General features: G+C 44.0%; 4 non-coding genes across 4 annotated transcripts; all 4 read left to right on the forward strand.

Moving 5' to 3' along the window:
- The first annotated feature begins 253 nt into the window (after positions 1-253).
- On the forward strand, positions 254-325 carry TRNAP-CGG (transfer RNA proline (anticodon CGG)). Its single transcript has one exon. It is a non-coding gene; the product is annotated as a tRNA-Pro (tRNA).
- A 1,669-nt stretch (positions 326-1,994) lies between these two features.
- TRNAP-UGG (transfer RNA proline (anticodon UGG)) lies at positions 1,995-2,066 on the forward strand. Its single transcript has one exon. It is a non-coding gene; the product is annotated as a tRNA-Pro (tRNA).
- Positions 2,067-3,735: 1,669 nt separating this feature from the next.
- TRNAP-CGG (transfer RNA proline (anticodon CGG)) lies at positions 3,736-3,807 on the forward strand. Its single transcript has one exon. It is a non-coding gene; the product is annotated as a tRNA-Pro (tRNA).
- A 17,201-nt stretch (positions 3,808-21,008) lies between these two features.
- On the forward strand, positions 21,009-21,080 carry TRNAP-CGG (transfer RNA proline (anticodon CGG)). The gene has a single exon. It is a non-coding gene; the product is annotated as a tRNA-Pro (tRNA).
- Positions 21,081-22,583: the final 1,503 nt, after the last annotated feature.

Raw genomic sequence — 22,583 nt, forward strand, 5'->3', positions numbered from 1 at the left:
TGTGGTGAGTCAAGTTAGAAATGTCATTAAATATTGGTTCCCATATCATTGTTTTTGTTATAGAAAAGTGATATTGCTTTTCGTGCAAGTCTATAACCATGCATTTTCAACCAACATCTTGTATTAAGAACATTTTCAAAACTTATTTGGGTCAAAAATGTTCATTATCTCTCAGCAAAGTTACATCTCATGAGATAATCGAAGTGTTGATTTAACCTCATTTTCATACATTATTCACTGGTTGAAAACGTGTGGCTCGTTGGTCTAGAGGTATGATTTTCGCTTCGGGTGCGAGAGGTCCCGGGTTCAAATCCCGGACGAGCCCAAGCACCATTTTCTTGGGGATTGGTCAATTTTGAACTGGCCCTGGCTTTTATCTTCACAACTTTTGCTGCACAGCATGCTGAGGTATGGGCAAACAATGCTATCAATGACATAGCGTAAGGACTACTTCGTTCATCAATAAATTAGCAATCATGATAATATCTTGACACCAATGATGATACCATGATTAAAATCAAAATTTGTGTAAAATAAGCAATTCAAGAATTCGCGTCATTGAAAGGGTTTGTGCCTGACTCAATCTGGGCAAATTCTTGACTCATTGTGCTATTCTCTTTCAGTTTACTATTCAAAAGTTATGATTATTACATGAAGCCTCGTATACAAGTACTCGTATTTATGCGTTATGTGGACACAAAGGTAGCTTGTTGATCTCGGGGTATGGTTCTCGCTTTGAATGCAAGAAATTCCGGAATCCAAGCCCGGTAGTTTTATTTTTCTGGGATGAGTCGGCCATCATAAGGACAATACACGAAGACTCCTGCGACCTGAGTTGTATTCATCTCAATAGATTGTTAGAGTGTGTGGTGAGTCAAGTTATAAATGTCATTAAATATTGGTTCCCATATCATTGTTTTTGTTATAGAAAAGTGATATTGCTTTTCGTGCAAGTCTATAACCATGCATTTTGAACCAACATCTTGTATTAAGAACATTTTTAAAACTTATTTGTGACAAAAATGTTCATTATCTCTCAGCAAAGTTACATTTCATGAGATAATCGAAGTGTTGATTGAACCTCATTTTCATACATTATTCACTAGTTGAAAACGTGTGGCTCGTTGGTCTAGGGGCATGATTTTCTCTTCGGGTGCGAAAGGTCCCAGGTTCAAATCCCGGACGAGCCCAAGCACCATTTTCTTGGGGATTGGTCAATTTTTAACTGGCCCTGGCTTTTATCTTCACAACTTTTGCTGCACAGCATGCTGAGGTATGGACAATCAATACTATCAATGACATAGCGTAGGGACTCCTTCGTTCATCAATAAATTAGCAATTGCCTTTATATCATCATAATAACTTGACACCAATGATGATATCATGATTAAAATCTAAATTAGTGTAAAATAAGCAATTCAAGAAATCGCGTCATTGAAAGGGTTTGTGCCTGACTCAATCTGGGCAAATTCTTGACTCATTGTGCTATTCTCTTTCAGTTTACTATTCAAAAGTTATGATTTTTACATGAAGCCTCGTATACAAGTACTCGTATTTATGCGTTATGTGGACACAAATGTAGCTTGTTGATCTCGGGGTATGGTTCTCGCTTTGAATGCAAGAAATTCCGGAATCCAAGCACGGCAGTTTTATTTTTCTGGGATGAGTCGGCCATCATAAGGACAATACACGAAGACTCCTGTGACCTGAGTTGTATTCATCTCAATAGATTGTTAGAGTGTGTGGTGAATCAAGTTAGAAATGTCATTAAATATTGGTTCCCATATCATTGTTTTTGTCATAGAAAAGTGATATTGCTTTTCGTGCAAGTCTATAACCATGCATTTTCAACCAACATCTTGTATTAAGAACATTTTCAAAACTTATTTGGGTCAAAAATGTTCATTATCTCTCAGCAAAGTTACATCTCATGAGATAATCGAAGTGTTGATTGAACCTCATTTGCATACATTATTCACTGCTTGAAGATGAGTGGCTCGTTGGTCTAGGGGTATGATTCTCGCTTTGGGTGCGAGAGGTCCCGGGTTCAAATCCCGGACGAGCCCAAGCACCATTTTCTTGGGGATTGGTCAATTTTGAACTGGCCCTGGCTTTTATCTTCACAACTTTTGCTGCACAGCATGCTGAGGTATGGGCAATCAATGCTATCAATGACATAGCGTAGGGACTACTTCGTTCATCCATGAATTAGCAATCATGATAATATCTTGACACCAATGATGATACCATGATTAAAATCAAAATTCGTGTAAAATAAGCAATTCAAGAAATCGCATCATTGAAAGGGTTTGTGCCTGACTCAATCTGCGCAAATTCTTGACTCATTGTGCTATTCTCTTTCAGTTTACTATTCAAAAGTTATGATTTTTACATGAAGCCTCGTATACAAGTACTCGTATTTATGCGTTATGTGGACACAAAGGTAGCTTGTTGATCTCGGGGTATGGTTCTCGCTTTGAATGCAAGAAATTCCCGAATCCAAGCCCGGTAGTTTTATTTTTCTGGGATGAGTCGGCCATCATAAGGACAATACACGAAGACTCCTGCGACCTGAGTTGTATTCATCTCAATAGATTGTTAGAGTGTGTGGTGAGTCAAGTTATAAATGTCACTAAATATTGGTTCCCATATCATTGTTTTTGTTATAGAAAAGTGATATTGCTTTTCGTGCAAGTCTATAACCATGCATTTTGAACCAACATCTTGTATTAAGAACATTTTTAAAACTTATTTGTGACAAAAATGTTTATTATCTCTCAGCAAAGTTACATCTCATGAGATAATCGAAGTGTTGATTGAACCTCATTTTCATACATTATTCACTGGTTGAAAACGTGTGGCTCGTTGGTCTAGGGGCATGATTTTCTCTTCGGGTGCGAAAGGTCCCAGGTTCAAATCCCGGACGAGCCCAAGCACCATTTTCTTGGGGATTGGTCAATTTTGAACTGGCCCTGGCTTTTATCTTCACAACTTTTGCTGCACAGCATGCTGAGGTATGGACAATCAATACTATCAATGACATAGCGTAGGGACTCCTTCGTTCATCAATAAATTAGCAATTGCCTTTATATCATGATAATAACTTGACACCAATGATGATATCATGATTAAAATCTAAATTAGTGTAAAATAAGCAATTCAAGAAATCGCGTCATTGAAAGGGTTTGTGCCTGACTCAATCTGGGCAAATTCTTGACTCATTGTGCTATTCTCTTTCAGTTTACTATTCAAAAGTTATGATTTTTACATGAAGCCTCGTATACAAGTACTCGTATTTATGCGTTATGTGGACACAAATGTAGCTTGTTGATCTCGGGGTATGGTTCTCGCTTTGAATGCAAGAAATTCCGGAATCCAAGCCCGGTAGTTTTATTTTTCTGGGATGAGTCGGCCATCATAAGGACAATACACGAAGACTCCTGTGACCTGAGTTGTATTCATCTCAATAGATTGTTAGAGTGTGTGGTGAGTCAAGTTAGAAATGTCATTAAATATTGGTTCCCATATCATTGTTTTTGTTATAGAAAAGTGATATTGCTTTTCGTGCAAGTCTATAACCATGCATTTTCAACCAACATCTTGTATTAAGAACATTTTCAAAACTTATTTGGGTCAAAAATGTTCATTATCTCTCAGCAAAGTTACATCTCATGAGATAATCGAAGTGTTGATTTAACCTCATTTTCATACATTATTCACTGGTTGAAAACGTGTGGCTCGTTGGTCTAGGGGTATGATTTTCGCTTCGGGTGCGAGAGGTCCCGGGTTCAAATCCCGGACGAGCCCAAGCACCATTTTCTTGGGGATTGGTCAATTTTGAACTGGCCCTGGCTTTTATCTTCACAACTTTTGCTGCACAGCATGCTGAGGTATGGGCAAACAATGCTATCAATGACATAGCGTAAGGACTACTTCGTTCATCAATAAATTAGCAATCATGATAATATCTTGACACCAATGATGATACCATGATTAAAATCAAAATTTGTGTAAAATAAGCAATTCAAGAAATCGCGTCATTGAAAGGGTTTGTGCCTGACTCAATCTGGGCAAATTCTTGACTCATTGTGCTATTCTCTTTCAGTTTACTATTCAAAAGTTATGATTATTACATGAAGCCTCGTATACAAGTACTCGTATTTATGCGTTATGTGGACACAAAGGTAGCTTGTTGATCTCGGGGTATGGTTCTCGCTTTGAATGCAAGAAATTCCCGAATCCAAGCTCGGTAGTTTTATTTTTCTGGGATGAGTCGGCCATCATAAGGACAATACACGAAGACTCCTGCGACCTGAGTTGTATTCATCTCAATAGATTGTTAGAGTGTGTGGTGAGTCAAGTTATAAATGTCATTAAATATTGGTTCCCATATCATTGTTTTTGTTATAGAAAAGTGATATTGCTTTTCGTGCAAGTCTATAACCATGCATTTTGAACCAACATCTTGTATTAAGAACATTTTTAAAACTTATTTGTGACAAAAATGTTTATTATCTCTCAGCAAAGTTACATCTCATGAGATAATCGAAGTGTTGATTGAACCTCATTTTCATACATTATTCACTGGTTGAAAACGTGTGGCTCGTTGGTCTAGGGGCATGATTTTCTCTTCGGGTGCGAAAGGTCCCAGGTTCAAATCCCGGACGAGCCCAAGCACCATTTTCTTGGGGATTGGTCAATTTTGAACTGGCCCTGGCTTTTATCTTCACAACTTTTGCTGCACAGCATGCTGAGGTATGTGTTGTGTATTAGCCTTCTTCCAAAATTGATATTAATAATGTTTGATGATATTTTTATATATTATCTTTTTACTTGTTTTTATATGATGAATGAAAACACACCAAAGCACAGCAGACTGCAAAACACCAGGTGTCACTAAGTAATGGACTGGAGGAGGGCTAGGATGGCAGAATTTGCAACCTTGCTTCAAGGAAGGAGGGGGCCTGATGAACGGGCATATGTCACCCGTGCAGGCGGCAGAGACAGTGGGAGAGTCAGCCAGACATAATTAAGGCAAAAAGCCAACCATCCTGCATGGTTTTAAGGAATTAAATTATTAAATCCAGGGTGAGTGGTCAAATGAAGTGGGTCAGCAACGCTGTGTGCACAGGGGAGGGAGCTGATTAACAACCCTGCACGGCTGAACGTGAGGGGGCCTTTGACCTGAAATTAAGAATAACACTCCCAGAGCAGAAGGTTGGATGACCACAGTGAGACGAATAAGAGTGTTGTCTCTCTCTCAAGGCTGCAGGCTCAGCTGAACAGCGAGGCTGCGGGGGTCACCAGGAGTTCGCGTTCGCCTAGTTAAGTCAAAAAGCTCAATAATTCTGTATTGCTATTAAAGTAACGTTAAAGTCGGAATTTAACAACAGGATATGCTAAAGTTATCGATATTCACACCCACTCCAATTAAACCAGGCCACAAGTTACGCCTACTGAACCATCACCATCATTAAGTCAATATGAAATGTTATTTCCATACTTTAATATACAACTCGACCCAAAGCATATGACAATCAGAACCTTCCTAAGTCAAAATTGAATCGCACCCAGACAGGAGCGAATAGTCGATATAAGGTTGAAGAGGGAAGGAAATTAAGAGCACGGCGAACTGCAAACGTAAGCAAAAGCCGGGAACGACACCAACCCAGCGACACCAGCCCAGCAACAGCGAGTCGGGCTTCGACAGGCCATAAAAGTAGGAATAATAACTCCCGGGGTCAGGGGACATCAGAAGAAGCAAGCAGACAAAAACCAGAACTGACTCCAAGGTTCAACCGCCCTCACCTACAAGGAGTGACGGAAATTAATGAGGCCTTGAGTTAACGGCGTCAGCTGGACAGCAACAACAACGGCGAGCAGAGACAGAGTGAGGCAAAGACTGCGAGGCTATGAAATGCAACTTCATGTCAGTAAAGCCGACCAACAAGTTAAGTTAAAGACATCACAATACATAATATCGTACATAACATCAATGTTAACGCTATTCACCGTCAACTATATTCCGCTTATATAACCATGCAGACACCAAGGAATACGAATTCCTAGGATCAAGAAACTTACCCCTTAACCTAAGATATCGGAAATAAATTAATAATAATAAGCCTATGCATGAAAAGACAAAAGTAAAACTTATGAAAAGCCAGGATAGCGGGATAAATCACCACCAGGTCGAAATAAAATACATAATAAAAGAGCGATGTTAAACCCAGGGTCGGAGAGAAAGGGAGATCCCGGCCGTCTTTGTATCCCCGCAGCGCGGGATGGGAGTGTGTATGTGCTCGGGGAGGCACCTCCACTTGGGTCAAGCACCACGATGGGAAACGACACACCTTAGGCTACATACAGAATCATAACTGGGAAATGGTAAGGGACAAATGTTAATTTAAAACTTTTTAACCATGTCTTTGTGTGCTGTGAGGATCGGAGGGAGTGTGCCCCTCCCTCCAGGTCGTGCAACACGGACAGAGACGCCTGTGAGACGATTTGTAACGTCTGTGTTTTGGTTCATGAAGAAGGCCAGACAAGAGATAATATTGCACCCAGACAGAGAGACGACTTCGAGGCAATTTGTAACATCTGATTGTTTGCTCATGGATTTTATGGAGGGAGTATGACAACGGAATATGCCGTGGGTGATGCACACAAGGACACACGGACGTACGGACACACACATGAACACACCTACCCACGGACAGATCCTGACACAGTAAATCAAAAGAAAACCCCGCCTTGTGGGCAGGACCCAAAGGGATTTTTCGGCATAAAAGAAAGGACCCTGAGCATTGGAAATCAGTTCGACCAGGAGTGTCAACTCACCAGCCGAGCTCGACCAGTGGGTCGGCTCAGGAGTTGACCGAGCGGGTCGACTCAAGGGCGAGCTGCGACCAACGGGTCGGCTCGACTCTTCAGCTTCTGGGACTCAGCCGAGTTCAGCCGGCTCTCGGGGCTCGACTCAAGCGGCTCCCCGTCTCCTCTGCAGGCGGGCAAGACCCGCTTGACAGCTCAACTCGGCCAACCTCTGCCGAGTCGGAGGTCCCTCTGCTGGCCGCCAGCGTCGCGGTTTGGCGACGAGGTGACGACCCAACACTGCACGCCAGGAGCGAGCTGTGGGCGCCACCTACCGACCGAGCATCCAAACCAAATTCCCCACGGCGACAGAGGAGCGACTAATACGTATGACGCGCACCGCCCCCTCACCACACGACCACCAGGCGTCTGTTTGACATAAAGAACTGACTCCGAACATTGACTATTCAAGACCACTCTTACCACTCAAACACACTCGAACCCATAAGCCATCCGTGGCTGTGAAGAAACACTCGAGACCGAGTGATGGCCATCCGTCGTTTATAAGAGTATTCGTGATATTATCTTTAATATTTAGTGGGCTGTACTCTTAATCGCATAAATTCCCAGCAGATCCATCAATACGAATTGATTCTTGGCACCTCCTTCCGCCGAGCCACGCTCACGTGGGGAGTGGTGGCCCACCAGATCCTTAACAGGTGATCTGGTCCCCAATTAGTAAACTCTGTATAAGATAACGATCTTCGGAAAAGGAGCGCCGTCGCAGGCCTTTACTCCGAGCCATTCTGTTGTCAGATAACCTGCTGATGTATCTGTTGAGATTGGTGCCTTTAAGAATAATAACTGTTTTTGATTGTGTTTTTATCACCGTATAATCTTTCAAGTATCTTTCAGTCATAATCGCCGCACGTACTCGCATCCTCCACAGAATGTTCAACTGTCCCGTGACCCAAGGTGCTAACAACGTGATAAGGGTTGCGGATGATCAATAAGGAGGGCGGTACTGCGTGAACAATATTGAGTAATCATTCATTAACGTTAAGGTTTTTCTTAGCATAGTATTTGCATGTTTTAACGACTCTCTCTCTCACTAACAACCATCGCGTTATGCGGGATCCATGTGCCGTTGTCAAAGTGAAATCAGACAATCGTTGATGATACTGTATTGATGCCGTATTGACGTTCCGGGATTGAGAGTTCGCATACTATATCATAGTTGAGGTTGAATTAGTAATAAATTGATTAATACAGAAGTGGTTGTGTGATTCTTTCCTGAAATTTATGCATAAGATCTGCTTCTGCGTTGAGATCTGAACTTGGTGACCTTAATAAACACACTAACACATACTCAGTAAATGTTAAAGCGATAACGGGGTGAACCGGGGACCTAAAGATAAGCGAGAATGAGACGAACCTAGACAACGATGCCGAGTTAATCTAAAGTTAATCTTGCATACTTACACCACACCTGCATAACTGCATACGATTAATTGCCTTATTCCGATCGATAACCCACCCTCATCACCGAGGCGGGGTCTGGTTATCATAACGACTTGCATTATCATAATTACACCCACTCGCATAATTACTACGATTACCTCTCGAATTGGCATAATTAAATGTGCATAATTACATCAATTAACATATTTCCGGATAATTACACATTTGGCCAAATTTCATTTGATTATTATTATTTTCACTGAATATTCATAACCCACATATACAACATAATAATTTCACCCACGCACGCATACAACACATCAAAATTTTCATACCCAACATATACAACATAATGGGGGCGTCGCCCGGGATCTCTCGCAGACAGTTTGTGCATGAATTCAGGAACGAATCACTGTTGTGTTAATCAAAGTGGTGTGAACTAACGTTGCCTTGTGATTATAAACGGGGGTATACACGCGCTCTGAAGGGAAATACCAGAGTAGCAGAGTATAACAAAGACAGCTGGGCTGAAATTATTTGCTCGAGTTGAACTGACGCATCCTGTGATACAATTGTTTATATGTGCGCTGAAGGGGAATTCTAGAGTAACTCACGCCGCACATGAGATGTTAGAATTAAGATACACTCTTAAGTATATTAACCACACTACGTAATAGAGATGGCGCAGGATCCACAACGTTCTGAGGTTGACACACCAACGCATAACACTGATACAGAGTGGACCTCTGAGGAGGAGATGGAATCTATGGAAAAACAATATCGGGAATTTGTGTTAAAACGTACTGGACGGACTGCTAGCCAGCAGACGGAGCAGAGAGATATATGGGAGGGGTGCCATACAGAAGATGTTAAAGCCCATAGAAGGAAACTACTTAAGGACGTGATGAAATGTGGCAAAGCCAAACGTGACGTAAAAATTGCAGAAATAGCGAGGGTAGACTCGTATCTCCTCGCACAGACAGACAGAGAAAGATTATGGAATGAGGAAAAATTTGAAAGGGAAAGACGAGAGAAACTGTCCTTAATGGTGCAGGTAGAGCGTCTGCACGCCCTCATGAGAGAGAAAGAATCCGCACTAAATGCACCAGTGAAACACCCAGACGCTGATACACAGAACACATACGGGAGTAACAATTTACCACACTCCGAGCCACGTGGACGTAGCCCAGGGCCAGATCCCACAATGAGTATGGCTACTGTGCAAAGCAATTTTGATGAAGTAACACCCTCGCAAATCGAGGAGAGAGAAGAGGAAATAATAATACAAACGGGAAAACATGAGGCCGACCACACCAACGTTAGAGAGAGACAAATAATTAACCCTAAGTCATCAGGATACACTGTAATGATAGGGCGGAAAAGGGCGGAGCTGGTGCAAGACGGGAAACATGACATAAACAGCACACCAGGCAGACGCACGCTACGCAAGTATGACCGACATGATGCAGATGACAGGGACAGCTCACCAGAGAAACGCACCTCGCACAAACACGACCAACATGACACAGATGACAGACACAGCTCACCAGAGAGACACACCTCACGCAAACATGACAGACACAGCTCACCAGAGAGACACACCTCACGCAAACATGACCGACATGATGCAGATGACAGACACAGCTCACCAGAGAGACGCACCTCACGTAAACATGACAGACACAGCTCACCAGAGAGACACACCTCACGCAAACATGACCGACATGATGCAGATGACAGACACAGCTCACCAGAGAGACGCACCTCACGTAAACATGACAGACACAGCTCACCAGAGAGACACACCTCACGCAAACATGACCGACATGATGCAGATGACAGACACCGCTCATCAGAGAGACACACCTCACGCAAACATGACCGACATGATGCAGATGACAGACACAGCTCACCAGAGAGACGCACCTCACGTAAACATTATCAACACGACAGGGGTAACAGAGAAAGTTCACCAGAGGGACGCATGACACGTAAATATCACCCACGCAAAATCACCCGCACCACAGATGACAGAGACAGGAATCCCGATAACCATGAAGCACGAGACAAACGTAAATACAACACCTCACCTAGCAGGCACCACACACGTAGTAGGCAGCATGAAGGTCAAGGACAAAAACACTCACCACATAGACACCGCTCAAGGAGATCACGCACACCAACCCACAAACACGAATCACAAGACCCACATAAGGAAAACAAGAGACACAGACACGGGAAACATGACAACAGGGATAGTGGAGACAAGGGTAGCTCAAGTGAGCACTCCTCAGGAACCGACACCACTGATGACGAACAACACACTTTTAACAGTAAGACACTAAAACTAATGGACAAAGCACTCGTGAGAATTCCCTACTTCGATCCACATAACAAGAACAGGGACATACACACTTACATAGCTACGGTAGAACAGGAGGCTAAGATCCGGGGTCTGGGTAAATCAGCAGAAAAGGCATGTTTATTATCAAGGAGCCTACATGAACCCGCCAGACCATGGGTAGCCTCCCTGCCAAATAGGGTGAAGAGTGACTTTAAACAATTGAGCCGAGCAGTAGTTAAGAGATTTGGGGAATACTTCACACTATCCGAAGGATTGAACGCGGCAAAGTTGATGACCCAGCGAGTAGACGAAGACCCACGAGATTATCTCCTACGCCTTAAGAAAGCATATTACGCAGGAGACGGGGACAATGCCCAGGGAGATAAGACAGTTTTAAAAGTGATGTTCTTTCAATCATTGAGACCTGAAATAGTGAGAATAGTAGGAATGATGTTGGACCCCGAGACTGCCTCCCTACGCCAGATTGAAAGCAAGGCCCACACGGCCTGGGTGAACGGACGGAAAACCACTAGCATAGCCAAAACCCACATCGTCACCAGAGATAAAGAATGCCTCGATCTGGAGGGAAGCGAATCTCCAAGGAATAATATTAGCGCCACACGGGGTGGACATGAATTCCCCCAGGAGAGGGCGCCTAACCCAATAGAATCAACACCCGTCTACAACACGCTGAACAACGTTCCACGTGGGGGGAGGGACGAGTCAAGGGGAACCTGGCACCCACAGCCGCCACCACCATGGAATGCAGGAGAGGGCGGAGGCTGGAATTATGGAGGAGGAAGAGCGAGTGACGGGCCATACCTACCCCGCGGAGGCCGACGCCCATTAAACCAGTCACCATATCGTCCCCCACTGCCGCCTCCACTAACAATAGAGCATAGACCACCGTTAGCTAACAGGAATCGATATGCTCACCACATTAGGATGGAAAAAGAGCTCCTAGGGAGTATGAAGACTCCCATGCAAATAGCAAAGGGAAGAATACCAACTATACCCACACAGGAGGAGGACACACCCAGCGCAAAGGTAGCCCAAGTGAACGTAGGGAAGACAAGAAGCCCCGAAGCAATCACCGAAGTGGTACCAGAGGGAAAAGGGTACCATCTGGGGGAATTGATTCCCGTAGGACCAGTCGGACGAGTCCACGTGGAAGTAATACTGCAAGATACCCTGACCAGCCAGGGCCTTTGTGATACTGGAGCAGAAATATCCATGATATCCAGAGAATTATTTGACGAACTCCAGACTGCCCTCCAGAGGAAGAATGAAACACTACAGATGATGCCAAGTAACCTTACCTACTCAGGATGTGAAGGGACCCACATGCGACCATTGGGCAAAGTTATGACGAAGTTGACGTTCAACAAAATCAACATGAACCATCCCCTATATGTCGTACGGAGCCCCGGAAAAGAGTTGATCATTGGGATAGAACTACTGAATCGCCTGAAACCCATTATGAACCTTGAATCCCGACAAATTTGGGCACAGTCAATGCCGGAGCAACAAAGGGACTCAGAAGATGAAGACGTTATGAGAGACTCCACGGGAATCCAAGTGATAACACAAGAGCTCAACGACCTATCAACGACAACCAGGAACGAAGACGAGCTCCCAGCAGGAGTTCGGGTCACTCAGCTAATGACTAACAGACTGAGAGAAGACCGAAAGGAAGCCGACTTAGAGTCAGTATCACCAAATGACCGTCCCCTCATGGAGTATATACCGCCCCCTGGAGGCCAAACCGACGAACTGCAAACTGATGAAGGAGAACACGAGGGCAAGAGCGTATTACCCTCGGATGAAGCCAAGGCAACTCAACCGATAGTAACGCAAAAGGAACTTTCAACCGAGCCGCCCGAAACCACGAAGGCCTTGGACCCAGACCCAGGACAAGGAGTCTCCCTAATAGAAGAACAAATCGAACAACAAATTGAAGCAGCAGACGCCCTCGAGAACGACACTCAACGAAATGAGCTTCGTCAACTGCTCCACAAATACCACTCCCTGTTCTCAGAAGACCCCTATGATTGCGGCAAAACCGACCTACACGTGGTATCTATTCCCACACTGGAAGGAGCGCCAGCGGTATATGTGAAACAATACAAGATTCCACTGGCTGCCTACGAATCAATCCAAGAAACCTTGGAGAACCTACTCAAGAAGAATATAATTCGAGAATGCAACTCAACCTACAACTCACCGATTTGGCCTGTATTGAAACCCACAGGCAAGTGGCGACTCACCATCGACTATAGGCAACTCAACAAAACGGTTCCCCTATCTCGATGGCCAATGGCAGAAATCGACCAGAATATCAACCAAATAAAAGGCGCAAAAATTCTCACCACCATGGATCTATCAAATGGCTTCTGGACCATGCCCGTGAAAGAAGCGGATCAATACAAGTTGGCATTTACATTCAATGGAATACAGTATACTTGGAACCGATGTCCATTTGGATACTCAAATTCACCTGCGGACTTTAACATATTCCTACACAAGGCAATGGACGACGCAAAAGAGCGAGGTACCATCGTCTATGTCGACGATATACTGGTCAAGGACTCCTCCTGGGAAGAACACCTCGAGAGCCTCCAGCATACCCTCGAGCAGTTAAAGGAAGCAGGCGCAAAGATTTCAATACAAAAAGGACAGTGGGCACGCAAGAGGGTGGACTACCTCGGGCTCCAGGTCGGCACTGAGGGACTGTTACCCCAAACCAAAAGACTTGGAGCCCTCCTCGCACTCAAATCGCCCACCACAGTCACGACCCTTCGGAGCTTCTTAGGGATTTGCAACTACCTTCGACAGTTCGTGGACGACTACGCAGGAATCGTTCGACCCTTAGTCAAACTACTGCAAAAAGACGAACCATGGGAGTGGGGACAGGAACAGGAAGCCGCAGAAAAAGAATTAAAACGACAGATCACAGAGGCATCCTGCCTAGCATACCCAGAGAAAGGGAAAGAATACTACCTGGAGACCGCATACTCAGATCATAGTATCAGCTCGGTACTGTACCAGAGACAGGAAGCAGAGAAACGAGTTATTGCCTATGCCAGCAAAGCCCTCCGGGGAGTGGAGATGAAGTTCTCCGAGTGTGAGAAGGCGATATTTGGAAACATCTGGGCCATACAACATTTTCGGAACTTGTTAAACGGAGAGAAGATCATCCTGGAAACGAATCATGAATCCTTGGCATACCTCAACAGTAAGAAGATTCGAGAGGGCCGCGTAACCAGCAGCCGAATAGCCAGCTGGGCACTGACACTCCAAGGCCTACCAATCACAGTGAAATACGCAAAAAACAAGAAAAGTCCAATGGCCCAAGGTCTTGCCGATTTACATGATTGTACCTTTGACAGCGTAGAAGCAGAGGACGTAAAGATACCTCCGGAGGACAACAGGTACTTGCCCTTCAGGAAGGAAACATGTGCCGACCTACCAGTGGTATACATCGATGGATGCTCCAAGATGAAGGAGAACAAGCTTCACGCTGGGTCAGGAGTCATTTGGGAAACTGGCCCACTCACAGGGATTCAAGAGGGATTTCAGCTGGGACCAAAGTCAAACCAGTATGCAGAGTTGGTCGGGGTACACATCGCTGTCCAAATGGCATCCGATAACCAAATACGGACCATGGTGGTGTGCACTGATTCCAACTACGTACAGCACAGCTTCCTGCACCACCTACCCATATGGAAAAAAAACGAGATGAAGAACCATAGGAATAAACCAATTCACCATCGAGAACTATTCGAGGCCATAGATAAGATGGTTCAGAACAAGGATATGAAGATATTTTGGAAGAAAGTCAAAGGGCACTCCAAGATACCTGGTCAAGAGAAAACTGGGAACGACCAAGCAGATGCCATAGCAAAAGTGGGAAGCCTGGAAGGCACCCCGTGGAAGCTAGAAGACCAAACCGACAGAGACGGACAACAAGAGTCGACGAACCAAGACATCGCCGTGATAAGACTGGTCACAAGAAGTGGGAAGAACCCGGCAGAAGCTGGAACCAGAGCCCAATTGAACAGTGCCCAGCCTTCCGAAGACCTGATCAGAATGCAACAAGAGGACGAAACACTAAAGACACTCGCCGATCATATCCAAGATCCAGCAGGAAAACCAATCACTACTGACAACTTGAATGACAATAAAGAGCTCGAGATCATGCATAGCCAAATCAAAAGGTTCTCAATGCGAAAAGGGCTACTGGTATACACAAACGAAAAAGACGGTCGACCTAGATGGGTAGTCCCCTCTCAATATCGAGAAATAATGTTACAACACGCCCACAATGAACCATGCAGCGGCCACCGATGCGAGGTGAATACGGGACAGATGCTGCGACAGGTGGCCTACTGGCCAAAAATGGGGGAAGACATACACAAACATGTGTCCAACTGTCTCGTGTGTTGTAAGTACCAGCCAACGACCTCACAGCATAGGGCACCCCTACAGAGGAGGGGAACAGATTATCCTTGGTCCAACCTACAAATCGATTGGATAGGACCTGTCAACCGATCAACCAAAGGGAACAAGTACATGCTAACTGTGACCTGTGCATTCTCTAAATGGACAGAGTGTTTACCAGCACCCAACAACACCGCGGAAACGACCGCTATCCTACTGATCAACCAAATATTCAGTAGATGGGGTCTACCGTCAACGATCGATTCAGACAAAGGAAGCCACTTCACAGCCGAGGTTATCACAGAAGTGTGGAAGATGTTGGGAGTAAAAAGACAATTACATGTCGCATACCATCCACAATCCTCAGGACAGGTGGAAAGAGCCAACAGGACCATCGTGAGCCTCCTAAAGAAATATGTGTCTACCACGGGCCGCGACTGGGATACGAAACTACCCCTAGTCTTGATGGCCATGCGAGCCACACCCAACCGAGCTACAGGCAGGACACCCTTCGAGATCATGACAGGGAGGCTAATGACCCTCCCAGTACACCTGTTATATGTCCCAGCAGAGGACGAGACCCCAACGGCAATGACGCCAACTGAATACCTGACGGGACTCAATAGTCACCTACAGAGCACATTCGCTATGGTCAGGGACCAGTTGCAAGTAGAGGCTCAGGGGAGCAAAGCATACTATGACCAAAAAGCCAGCCACGCAGAATACCAGCTAGGAGACCAGGTGTGGTACCTCAATTACGAGAAAAGAAAACAGAAGTGCAGGAAATTCCTACCTTCCTGGACAGGACCACACGAGGTGGTTGACAAAATGTCCCCAGTAGTATATCAGCTAAAAATCACAAAGACAGGAAGAGAGCAGCAATACAAGTGGGTGCACATCAACCAAATCAAACCGTACCCTGGAGCAAGATGAGGAATAAAGGTGGAAAAGGGGGGGGGAACTAAACTAATGGGCATATCACACTACGATAATGTGTAACATGTTTTCCAGGAAATGGCAGCCCTCCTGCTCACGCTCCTGCTAACGTACCTTGCCAAGCTAGAAGGGAGCCAAGGCCTGATGATGCCACCCAAGAATCACCATAGAAACTATCTTTTTAACGATATCTCCTATAACACGTAGTCAATAGAATAATTTCTCCCTCCCTTATCGTTTTACCTTCCTTTAGAATTTTTTTTTTCCTCTCTTGTCACATATAATCATGTTAAGTTGTGACACGTACGCGCGCGTTGTAAGGAAATAGCAGCAAAACTTGAGGACAATCGATGGTTCATGATGGAAGAAGGGTATACATTTTTTTTAAAAATAACCCGTGGCCATTTGACCACTGGCCATTTTTAAAAGGGCGGAATGTTGTGTATTAGCCTTCTTCCAAAATTGATATTAATAATATTTGATGATATTTTTATATATTATCTTTTTACTTGTTTTTATATAATGAATGAAAACACACCAAAGCACAGCAGACTGCAAAACACCAGGTGTCACTAAGTAATGGACTGGAGGAGGGCTAGGATGGCAGAATTTGCAACCTTGCTTCAAGGAAGGAGGGGGCCTGATGAACGGGCATATGTCACCCGTGCAGGCGGCAGAGACAGTGGGAGAGTCAGCCAGACATAATTAAGGCAAAAAGCCAACCATCCTGCATGGTTTTAAGGAATTAAATTATTAAATCCAGGGTGAGTGGTCAAATGAAGTGGGTCAGCAACGCTGTGTGCACAGGGGAGGGAGCTGATTAACAACCCTGCACGGCTGAACGTGAGGGGGCCTTTGACCTGAAATTAAGAATAACACTCCCAGAGCAGAAGGTTGGATGACCACAGTGAGACGAATAAGAGTGTTGTCTCTCTCTCAAGGCTGCAAGCTCAGCTGAACAGCGAGGCTGCGGGGGTCACCAGGAGTTCGCGTTCGCCTAGTTAAGTCAAAAAGCTCAATAATTCTGTATTGCTATTAAAGTAACGTTAAAGTCGGAATTTAACAACAGGATAGGCTAAAGTTATCGATATTCACACCCACTCCAATTAAACCAGGCCACAAGTTACGCCTACTGAACCATCACCATCATTAAGTCAATATGAAATGTTATTTCCATACTTTAATATACAACTCGACCCAAAGCATATGACAATCAGAACCTTCCTAAGTCGAAATTGAATCGCACCCAGACAGGAGCGAATAGTCGATATAAGGTTGAAGAGGGAAGGAAATTAAGAGCACGGCGAACTGCAAACGTAAGCAAAAGCCGGGAACGACACCAACCCAGCGACACCAGCCCAGCAACAGCGAGTCGGGCTTCGACAGGCCATAAAAGTAGGAATAATAACTCCCGGGGTCAGGGGACATCAGAAGAAGCAAGCAGACAAAAACCAGAACTGACTCCAAGGTTCAACCGCCCTCACCTACAAGGAGTGACGGAAATTAATGAGGCCTTGAGTTAACGGCGTCAGCTGGACAGCAACAACAACGGCGAGCAGAGACAGAGTGAGGCAAAGACTGCGAGGCTATGAAATGCAACTTCATGTCAGTAAAGCCGACCAACAAGTTAAGTTAAAGACATCACAATACATAATATCGTACATAACATCAATGTTAACGCTATTCACCGTCAACTATATTCCGCTTATATAACCATGCAGACACCAAGGAATACGAATTCCTAGGATCAAGAAACTTACCCCTTAACCTAAGATATCGGAAATAAATTAATAATAATAAGCCTATGCATGAAAAGACAAAAGTAAAACTTATGAAAAGCCAGGATAGCGGGATAAATCACCACCAGGTCGAAATAAAATACATAATAAAAGAGCGATGTTAAACCCAGGGTCGGAGAGAAAGGGAGATCCCGGCCGTCTTTGTATCCCCGCAGCGCGGGATGGGAGTGTGTATGTGCTCGGGGAGGCACCTCCACTTGGGTCAAGCACCACGATGGGAAACGACACACCTTAGGCTACATACAGAATCATAACTGGGAAATGGTAAGGGACAAATGTTAATTTAAAACTTTTTAACCATGTCTTTGTGTGCTGTGAGGATCGGAGGGAGTGTGCCCCTCCCTCCAGGTCGTGCAACACGGACAGAGACGCCTGTGAGACGATTTGTAACGTCTGTGTTTTGGTTCATGAAGAAGGCCAGACAAGAGATAATATTGCACCCAGACAGAGAGACGACTTCGAGGCAATTTGTAACATCTGATTGTTTGCTCATGGATTTTATGGAGGGAGTATGACAACGGAATATGCCGTGGGTGATGCACACAAGGACACACGGACGTACGGACACACACATGAACACACCTACCCACGGACAGATCCTGACACAGTAAATCAAAAGAAAACCCCGCCTTGTGGGCAGGACCCAAAGGGATTTTTCGGCATAAAAGAAAGGACCCTGAGCATTGGAAATCAGTTCGACCAGGAGTGTCAACTCACCAGCCGAGCTCGACCAGTGGGTCGGCTCAGGAGTTGACCGAGCGGGTCGACTCAAGGGCGAGCTGCGACCAACGGGTCGGCTCGACTCTTCAGCTTCTGGGACTCAGCCGAGTTCAGCCGGCTCTCGGGGCTCGACTCAAGCGGCTCCCCGTCTCCTCTGCAGGCGGGCAAGACCCGCTTGACAGCTCAACTCGGCCAACCTCTGCCGAGTCGGAGGTCCCTCTGCTGGCCGCCAGCGTCGCGGTTTGGCGACGAGGTGACGACCCAACACTGCACGCCAGGAGCGAGCTGTGGGCGCCACCTACCGACCGAGCATCCAAACCAAATTCCCCACGGCGACAGAGGAGCGACTAATACGTATGACGCGCACCGCCCCCTCACCACACGACCACCAGGCGTCTGTTTGACATAAAGAACTGACTCCGAACATTGACTATTCAAGACCACTCTTACCACTCAAACACACTCGAACCCATAAGCCATCCGTGGCTGTGAAGAAACACTCGAGACCGAGTGATGGCCATCCGTCGTTTATAAGAGTATTCGTGATATTATCTTTAATATTTAGTGGGCTGTACTCTTAATCGCATAAATTCTCAGCAGATCCATCAATACGAATTGATTCTTGGCACCTCCTTCCGCCGAGCCACGCTCACGTGGGGAGTGGTGGCCCACCAGATCCTTAACAGGTGATCTGGTCCCCAATTAGTAAACTCTGTATAAGATAACGATCTTCGGAAAAGGAGCGCCGTCGCAGGCCTTTACTCCGAGCCATTCTGTTGTCAGATAACCTGCTGATGTATCTGTTGAGATTGGTGCCTTTAAGAATAATAACTGTTTTTGATTGTGTTTTTATCACCGTATAATCTTTCAAGTATCTTTCAGTCATAATCGCCGCACGTACTCGCATCCTCCACAGAATGTTCAACTGTCCCGTGACCCAAGGTGCTAACAACGTGATAAGGGTTGCGGATGATCAATAAGGAGGGCGGTACTGCGTGAACAATATTGAGTAATCATTCATTAACGTTAAGGTTTTTCTTAGCATAGTATTTGCATGTTTTAACGACTCTCTCTCTCACTAACAACCATCGCGTTATGCGGGATCCATGTGCCGTTGTCAAAGTGAAATCAGACAATCGTTGATGATACTGTATTGATGCCGTATTGACGTTCCGGGATTGAGAGTTCGCATACTATATCATAGTTGAGGTTGAATTAGTAATAAATTGATTAATACAGAAGTGGTTGTGTGATTCTTTCCTGAAATTTATGCATAAGATCTGCTTCTGCGTTGAGATCTGAACTTGGTGACCTTAATAAACACACTAACACATACTCAGTAAATGTTAAAGCGATAACGGGGTGAACCGGGGACCTAAAGATAAGCGAGAATGAGACGAACCTAGACAACGATGCCGAGTTAATCTAAAGTTAATCTTGCATACTTACACCACACCTGCATAACTGCATACGATTAATTGCCTTATTCCGATCGATAACCCACCCTCGTCACCGAGGCGGGGTCTGGTTATCATAACGACTTGCATTATCATAATTACACCCACTCGCATAATTACTACGATTACCTCTCGAATTGGCATAATTAAATGTGCATAATTACATCAATTAACATATTTCCGGATAATTACACATTTGGCCAAATTTCATTTGATTATTATTATTTTCACTGAATATTCATAACCCACATATACAACATAATAATTTCACCCACGCACGCATACAACACATCAAAATTTTCATACCCAACATATACAACATATGGACAATCAATACTATCAATGACATAGCGTAGGGACTCCTTCGTTCATCAATAAATTAGCAATTGCCTTTATATCATGATAATAACTTGACACCAATGATGATATCATGATTAAAATCTAAATTAGTGTAAAATAAGCAATTCAAGAAATCGCGTCATTGAAAGGGTTTGTGCCTGACTCAATCTGGGCAAATTCTTGACTCATTGTGCTATTCTCTTTCAGTTTACTATTCAAAAGTTATCATTTTTACATGAAGCCTCGTATACAAGTACTCGTATTTATGCGTTATGTGGACACAAATGTAGCTTGTTGATCTCGGGGTATGGTTCTCGCTTTGAATGCAAGAAATTCCGGAATCCAAGCCCGGTAGTTTTATTTTTCTGGGATGAGTCGGCCATCATAAGGACAATACACGAAGACTCCTGTGACCTGAGTTGTATTCATCTCAATAGATTGTTAGAGTGTGTGGTGAGTCAAGTTAGAAATGTCATTAAATATTGGTTCCCATATCATTGTTTTTGTTATAGAAAAGTGATATTGCTTTTCGTGCAAGTCTATAACCATGCATTTTCAACCAACATCTTGTATTAAGAACATTTTCAAAACTTATTTGGGTCAAAAATGTTCATTATCTCTCAGCAAAGTTACATCTCATGAGATAATCGAAGTGTTGATTTAACCTCATTTTCATACATTATTCACTGGTTGAAAACGTGTGGCTCGTTGGTCTAGGGGTATGATTTTCGCTTCGGGTGCGAGAGGTCCCGGGTTCAAATCCCGGACGAGCCCAAGCACCATTTTCTTGGGGATTGGTCAATTTTGAACTGGCCCTGGCTTTTATCTTCACAACTTTTGCTGCACAGCATGCTGAGGTATGGGCAAACAATGCTATCAATGACATAGCGTAAGGACTACTTCGTTCATCAATAAATTAGCAATCATGATAATATCTTGACACCAATGATGATACCATGATTAAAATCAAAATTTGTGTAAAATAAGCAATTCAAGAAATCGCGTCATTGAAAGGGTTTGTGCCTGACTCAATCTGGGCAAATTCTTGACTCATTGTGCTATTCTCTTTCAGTTTACTATTCAAAAGTTATGATTATTACATGAAGCCTCGTATACAAGTACTCGTATTTATGCGTTATGTGGACACAAAGGTAGCTTGTTGATCTCGGGGTATGGTTCTCGCTTTGAATGCAAGAAATTCCCGAATCCAAGCTCGGTAGTTTTATTTTTCTGGGATGAGTCGGCCATCATAAGGACAATACACGAAGACTCCTGCGACCTGAGTTGTATTCATCTCAATAGATTGTTAGAGTGTGTGGTGAGTCAAGTTATAAATGTCATTAAATATTGGTTCCCATATCATTGTTTTTGTTATAGAAAAGTGATATTGCTTTTCGTGCAAGTCTATAACCATGCATTTTGAACCAACATCTTGTATTAAGAACATTTTTAAAACTTATTTGTGACAAAAATGTTTATTATCTCTCAGCAAAGTTACATCTCATGAGATAATCGAAGTGTTGATTGAACCTCATTTTCATACATTATTCAGTGGTTGAAAACGTGTGGCTCGTTGGTCTAGGGGCATGATTTTCTCTTCGGGTGCGAAAGGTCCCAGGTTCAAATCACGGACGAGCCCAAGCACCATTTTCTTGGCGGATTGGTCAATTTTGAACTGGCCCTGGCTTTTATCTTCACAAATTTTGCTGCACAGCATGCTGAGGTATGGACAATCAATACTATCAATGACATAGCGTAGGGACTCCTTCGTTCATCAATAAATTAGCAATTGCCTTTATATCATGATAATAACTTGACACCAATGATGATATCATGATTAAAATCTAAATTAGTGTAAAATAAGCAATTCAAGAAATCGCGTCATTGAAAGGGTTTGTGCCTGACTCAATCTGGGCAAATTCTTGACTCATTGTGCTATTCTCTTTCAGTTTACTATTCAAAAGTTATGATTTTTACATGAAGCCTCGTATACAAGTACTCGTATTTATGCGTTATGTGGACACAAATGTAGCTTGTTGATCTCGGGGTATGGTTCTCGCTTTGAATGCAAGAAATTCCGGAATCCAAGCCCGGTAGTTTTATTTTTCTGGGATGAGTCGGCCATCATAAGGACAATACACGAAGACTCCTGTGACCTGAGTTGAATTCATCTCAATAGATTGTTAGAGTGTGTGGTGAGTCAAGTTAGAAATGTCATTAAATATTGGTTCCCATTTCATTGTTTTTGTTATAGAAAAGTGATATTGCTTTTCGTGC

The sequence above is a fragment of the Lampetra planeri genome, chromosome 24, assembly GCF_965212315.1.
Source record: "Lampetra planeri chromosome 24, kcLamPlan1.2.h2, whole genome shotgun sequence".
Taxonomy (NCBI): Eukaryota; Metazoa; Chordata; class Hyperoartia; order Petromyzontiformes; family Petromyzontidae; genus Lampetra; species Lampetra planeri.